Below are 7,450 nucleotides of genomic sequence, written 5' to 3' on the forward strand. Positions count from 1 at the left end.
TTTGAGTATGAGTCATATGCTCCTTCTAAACTGAAAGATCCACGTACCCTTTACTTCTAATATTATGTTTGCACACAATACTAATTCAATAAAGATTTTTCAAATTGAATCATAATCCCATGAAAAAACTTCTTTCATTTAAACCAAAGAAATTCTTGGTTCTCAACTCTGCACCCTGAAAAAGGATATGGTGTACAGGGATCAAATACAACTCTGGGCCCACAAAGAAATGCACACCCACAGGTAGAATGCCAACTGCAAATTGCCTAGGTTTTTGTCTTTGTCTTTGTATCTTTGGCATCAAACTGCATACAGCAAACGGTTGAATAAATAAATATTGAATAAAAAACTATCGGGTATATTGAATCTCTCATTCTAGTTTGTTGTTTTCAAATTTAACCTGAAAGCCCTGACTTTTATCTTTCTGTCCCTTTACATTGACTTCAATCCTTATTTGCTGGTTTAATTTATATCCTGTGTCCTAGGTCTGATGTAGTAGAAAGGGCATTAGCTTGGGAATTGTGTCCCTAGATTCAAATTCTGATATTGCTACATAATAACTAGTTTTTATATAAAACATTATATATAATGTGTGTGTATGTGTGTGTGAGGGGGGAGGGAAGGTTTGGAAAAGAGAAGAGGGGAGAGGGAAGGAGAGAAGAGAGGAGAAAGAAGGCAGAAGAGAGAAAGGAAGAGGAAAAAAGAGGAGCAGGGAGTGGAAGAGAGGAGAAAAGGAAAGGAAGCAAGGGGAGAAAGGAGAGAAGAGAAATAAAGAGAGGAAGATAGAGAAGAGAGGGGAAGAGGAGAGTAAGAGAGGAAAAGGAAGGAGAAAGACAGGGAAAAGCAGAAAGAACCTTTACTAGTACTTATATAGATTTCCAAAGAAAAATTCTGTGATTAAGAAGATGACTCCTTCTATCGATGAGTCTTTCAAATATTAAATTTGTGGATGAAATAATAAAAGCTGGGAGATATAGCTAGAGAGATTTTATATTCTTACCTTTCTGCCATTTCCTGAACTCAAAATTCCATCTCCTGCCAATGCTTCATATGGGCCCTCTCCATTGCTAGAATATATTCCTCTCTTTACCTACATTTCTAATCATCTTTAGATTATTTCAAAGTCCAGCTTACATAATGCCGCCTACAGAAAGACTTTTCTGATCCCCAAAAATAACGTTCTTTCCTCAAATCATTATATCTGTATTTATGAAATTTTAACTCCCCAATAGAATATAAACTCCTCTAGCAAAGGGCACATTGCATATGCTTAACAAATGACTATTAGGGGATGGAGAGGAGCCACTAAGATAATAGAGAAGCACTCAACTGAGCTCTCCCAAATTCCCTTCCAAACAACTCTAAAATAATAATCAAATTATGGAGCCACAAACCAACAAAAGTCAGGTGAAACAAGTTCCCAGCCCAAAGCAAATTAGGAGGTCGGCAGGCTCACTAGGGTGGTGGTGGGCACCTGGAGCATAGCACAGATGGCACAGGCTCTATCTTGATGGTAGCTGCATGAGACAGCAGATGTTTTGGAGGCTCTTATCCCACAGACCATAAAGGGGGTTGGACAACTATGCTGGGAAACAGAGGCTCAAGCTGAGGTTCCAGGGTGGAGAAAGCTTGTATTCACTGATGCTAAGGGAGTAGAGACTCTGGGCTCAATTACAAGTCAGAGGCAAACACTAGTAAGTAAAGCTACAGGAGAATGGAGGATCTGGTCACAGTTCCAGGATCAAGGGAGTGCTAACATTGGTGGATACAGGTGAACAAGATCCCTTCTTGGATAAATATCAGAGCACAGACCAGAAAAGCAGTAACCACACCTCTCCTTAGAGCTTATCACCTTGGAAGCACAAAAAACCTACAAACTCCCAGAAATAGCTCTGAAAAGAGCAGCCAGAAAGGCCTGAAGTTTGGCACAGTGCTACCTCTAACCTAGGAGCAGAGACCAACTGTAAGGTCTGGAATTCCTCTGGCCAGGGAACACTATACCTTCCCTATAACAGTGTGGTGTTGTTCTTTTGATAACAAAGGAAGAAAACAAGTATCTCCAAATTGATTACAGGTCGTAGTTAATCAATCATTATGCATACTTACAAAACAGGTACAATCTTTTGCCTGGGGTGGCAACGAGATAGTTCAGTGGATCCCTGCCAAAGAACCCTAAATATCCCCATGGTAATTATAGAAAACAGACAAAGAGTTAGAGAATGCATCACTACTGATTGGTGATATTTTGATTTTCTGCTTAGTAATGAGCTTATGAGTTTTAAGCCCATGTTATGCTCAAAAAAGTTTGTGGGGGAGGCTAGTTGACAAAGTGAATAGAGCACCAGCCCTGGAGTCAGGAGAACCTGAGTTCAAATCCGGCCTCATACACTTAACACAAAAACTAGCTGTGTGACCTTGGGCAAGTCCCTTAACCCCAACTGCCCTGCCTTCCCTCCAAAAAGCCAAAAAAAAGTTTGTGTACTAATCATGTCCTAGTAATATAGGTCACTATATTCTTGTTATGGCTTTCATAGGTCACATTAGTTTTTGTTATGACTCAGTATCTAAAATTCTAATGTATAATTCAGTATCTAAGTTCTGATTATTAAGAGGTCACCATTCCACCTTTCACAGAATTTAAGTTTTCATGACTTTTCACTTATTACTATATTGTATGGCTTTTCCCATTCAGGACCCCACATCAATTTTGACATAAAAGTTAAACAATAGGTTAGAAAAATTAGCAAAAAACAAAATAAGAACCTGACCATAAGAAGTTACTAGGGTGACAGCGAAGATCAAGACATGAACCCAGAAGACAACAACATCAAAACAGGGGCGGCTAGGTGGCCCAGTAAGTAAGAGTGCCGGCCCCGGAGTCAGGAGGACCTGGGATTGGTTCTGGCCTCAGATACTTAACACCCACACAAAATAACTGGCCCTGTAAGCTTGGGCAAGTTACTTAATCCCAATTGCTTAAAAAACAAAAAACAATGTCAAAACACTACAAGCAAAGATTCAACGAAAAATGTGAATTGGATACACATCCAAAAAGAAGTCCTAGCAGTACTCAAAAAAAAAAGATTTTCAAAATCAAAGAGGTAGAAGAAAAATTAGGAAAAGAAATAAGAGTTACACAAGAAAATTATAAACAGAGAGTCAAAAGCTTGGTAAAAGAGGCATAAAAATCCACTGACAAGAGCTCCTTAAAAACAGATTTAAAAAGTACAAATCTTACAGAAGAAAATAATTCCTTAAAAATGAGAATTGGGCAACTGGAAGCTAATGACTCTATGAGATACCAAGAACCAAGAACCAAGAATAAAATAAAATCAAAAAAGGGAAAAAAAGAAGAAAATGTGAAATATCTTATTGAAAAAACAAGTGACCTGGAAAACAAGTCAAGGAGAGATAACTTAAGAATTACTGGACTACTTGAAAGCCATGATCTTTTTTTTTAAAGATCTTAAACATCATATCCCAAGAGATTATCAAGGAAAACTACCCTGACATCATAGAACAAGATGGTAAAATAGAAATCAAAAGAATCTACCAGTCATTTCCTGTGAGAGATTCCAAAATGAAAACTCCAAGGATTATTGTAATCAAATTTCAGTGCTCTTTGGTCAAGGAGAAAATATTGCAAGTAGCCATAAAGAAACCATTCAGATACCATAGAGCTACAGTCAGGATCATGAATGATTTAACAGATTCCACATTACAGGAGTAGAAGACTGGGAATATGATATTCAGGAGGGCGCAGGAACTAGCATTACAACCAAGAATAAAGTATCCAGCAAAAGTATAATCCTTCAGGGGAAAAATGGATATTTAATTAAATAAAAGAATTTCAAGCATTCTGGATGAAAAGACCAGAGCTAAATAGAAATTTTACTTTTAAATACAAGACTCAAGAGAAGCATAAAATAATAAATATGAAAGATAAAAAAGGGAATTGATAAGGTTAAAATGTTTGCATTTCTATATGGGAAGCTAATGACTGTGAGTTCTAAGTCAGTAAGTTAAATGAAATACCCCATCAATGGTAGTTTTGAAGCATAGGTCTATAGATGATTATTTTTCATATGTTGTAAAAGGGATTCTTATTCAGGTATGGATTAGAAAAGCTTTCTGCTAAGTGCCCTTCAATTTCAGATTTTGTAATTATATATGAGACCAATTTACTACCCTGCACTTATTACCGTGAATGAATTTTTAGCAGGAAGCCATATATTTAAGATACAATTACATGTATCTCTAATAAAAAAGTAAAATATATTCTAATTATGTTTTTTTAAACTCCTTTATCAATTGTTTCTTTTTCACAAGTAGTTGGCATTGACAGTGATGTTCAAATCATGTAATTTAAGCTGCCTTCACAACTGTAGTGGTAGGTTTAAAATACTTCTTACAGCAAATATTATGGAAATATAAAGTCATCAATCAGAGAAAAAAATGCTGGATATATCCCTGCTTCAGGCAGCCCCTTCTGGAATCAGTCACCTCAGTCTCACTGAAAACTTGATGATAGCAGATTAGTTCAGAGGCCTAACTTATTTCCTCATTTCAGTGTCACATATTTTTGATATATCCTACAAATATATCCAAGATTAATCCTTCTGATGCATAGCTGTAATGCAAATGCAAATTTAAAGATCTTTCCTGCCCCTAGGCCCTTTGATAGGCTTAAGAGACTCTGGGAACCTTCCATGATTTGAAAATATACTCTGCCCCCTAATAGGCTGAATGTGGTCACATGGAGCCTGTGGCAGGAGGCTTGGTTTTCAGGAATGCCCACACCTTGATGCTGTGTGATTGGGCAGTGGGTCAAGAGGGTGGTTACATTCTCTGACCCAGGAGAAGGCTATATAAGCCCTGATGGGAGGCTTTGCTTTGGAGCTCACTTTGAGAAATGTTGTGTGATTTGACCAGATGAGACTCTGGGCAGCCATTGAGAGCCCCCCGGCTTTGAAAACCCAGATGTTGATGCTTCCCTCTCTGGTAACTGTGATTTGGTATGGATGTAATTGTTGGACAGTTTGGAAGCCTATTTGCTTGATATGTTTTTCTGTTTTCTCGTAACTTCTGTCTGTATACTCTGAAGTTCAGGGTGCTGACTTTTCCCCTGAATAGGTAAACGATATTTGTTTGATTGATTAAAGTAAACTTGTTAACCTATTTTGAGTTGCTTTCCTTTAGAAAAGGAGATCTAAGAACCTGTGTTGGCAGCCACCCTGGAGATGCTGGGGTGCTTGCTGCTGCAATAGTTTTATCAATTCATTGCCAACACCCCCCAAACTCTCCATGTACCTACAGAATAAAGTCAACGCCCTTAGTGTAGTATTCATGGCTTTCCACAGTGATAATACAACCTATCGTCCCAATCTTGTATTTCTCAACCTGCTTTGTTTCATATACTCTATGCTCCAGACAGCTGGAATGCTTGTGATGCCCTAAATGCTTCCTGAGGTGTCCAACCTTTCTGACTTGACTCAGGCTATTTCTTTACTCTAGAATTCTTTTCTTTCATGTCTGAATTCTTTTGAAGCCCAGGTGAAATGCCACCTTCTCAATACATTTTCCCCCAACTCTCCCAACCAGAAATGATCATTCCCTCCTATTATCCTTCCCTAGTCTTTCTTTTTTTTTTTTTGTATTTTTATATCCTAGTTTTTATTGTTTCTTGTCTAGGCCTCATCTCCCCTACAAATTGTATGCTTCTTACAAGCAGTAACCCTATCACATTCAGCTTTGAATGACCATTCCTTCACATACAAGAGTTATTTCTACATAGTAAATGTTAAACAAATGCTTGTTACATGAATTCAATTTCTTAAGTTACTTGGTATAATATACAACAATGGGTTCTTTTAGGTTTTTTTTTTAATTTCTGATCTTTGGGTTGCTTTTGTATGACCATTTTTGGTCACATTTAACCTACTGAAGAAAAAAGAAGGTGGTAGTGTTCCAGAAGGCAAGTTGATCAGTGTCAATGAAAAAAGCAAGAGTGGGGAGGAGAGTGAAGATTAATGGTGGTGGCGATGTTGGAGACAGCTCTGAGCACAAAGAACAGGAGTTTGAAGGAAGGATCATCATCAATTCAGATGTCACCTAGTCTGCATCTTCCAGGGCAGGAGCAGAAGCCCCAGACTAAGGAAGCCACTGCCCATGACTTGTGGTATGTGATGTGAAAGGCAGTTATACACTTCTCCCAATTTTCTAACACTCCTGACTTGGAGAATTCAGAAAACCACCATTTCAGGACTGGGGGCCAAAGTCAATTTTTCAGAAAGGAACTCAACTTCAAACCATGATAGAGTCTAAGAACTCTCCCCCCCCCCAAAAAAAAAGAGCAAGAGGAAGCAATTGAATGGATTAATGGAATACGTAATGAAACAGACAGACTGAATGAGGAAGTCAGTAAGAAAACTTTAAAACTATAGCAGAAACATAAAACTCTACCAATTATTTGTCATGAAGTGTTCAGAATTCACTACCAAAATACCTGCTTTCTTGGTAACAACACTGTCAATGATCCTCAGCTATGTGTGTTTCTTGGGGCTGATCATAGAGGGGTTTGAATATTTGAATGGGGTATAAGTGACAAAGTTTGCTGACATTAAATAAGTTTTCACATGGCATTTTTCTTTTGATGAAAACTCTCACTTTGAAAATAGATTACCTTTTGAAGAGCTTCTTCTTAATGAAAATGGAGTTCCATCTTCAAATTCAGGAGAAATCAAATTAAAATCTAGGAAGGAGCTAAAATATTTGTGAGATCCTGAATAACAGCAGTCAGAAGAAACAGCCAAAAAACCAGAAACTATTCTTAAGCATGATTTATTTGGCCACTCTAATTTATGCAGAAGAGGTAGATCATCAAGTATGATATCTAACTTAAAGTTCTATTTGTTTTCTACTAGGTAGTCCAGTAGATACAGCATTGGGCTTGGAATCATGAAGACTCATCTTCATTAGTTCAATCTGGCCTCAGACCCTAGCTGTGTGACCCTGGGCAAGTAATTTAACCGTTTGCCTCACTTCCTCATTTGTAAAATGAGCTGGAGAAGGAAATGCAAATCACTCCAGTATCTTTGCCAAGAAAATCCCCAAATGGGGTCTTGAATAAGATAAGATTGTAATGACTGAACAACAATGAAATATGAAGGAAGAGATGATGATGATGATGATGATGAAAAGGAAGAAGGTTTGAAGGATACTGATGAAGAAAGTAATGAAGAGGAAATGATGGAAAAGAGATGAAGGATGAGATGGTAAATAGAACACTGATGAATTCCAAAACTCTTTTTATCTTTTTTATTTTCTATATTCCATAGGAACAAGTTGTAGCATTTCTACTTTCCATTTTATCTCATTCTCAAACATTCATATTCTCTTCTCTCTCTCTCTCTCTCTCTCTCTCTCTCTCTCTCTCTCTCTCTCTCTCTCT

At 37.6% G+C, this 7,450-nt stretch overlaps 1 protein-coding gene across 1 annotated transcript in view; it reads right to left on the reverse strand.

Annotated features, from left to right (window-relative positions):
* The window catches only part of LOC138154688 (sodium channel protein type 9 subunit alpha-like), a 146,204-nt gene that overhangs the window by 72,863 nt on the left and 65,891 nt on the right, over positions 1-7,450 (reverse strand). The window lies entirely within an intron of this gene.

This window comes from Petaurus breviceps, unplaced genomic scaffold (assembly GCF_028583685.1).
Source record: "Petaurus breviceps papuanus isolate PSGF00001 unplaced genomic scaffold, PetGlider_PUasm1.0 91133, whole genome shotgun sequence".
Lineage (NCBI taxonomy): Eukaryota > Metazoa > Chordata > Mammalia > Diprotodontia > Petauridae > Petaurus > Petaurus breviceps.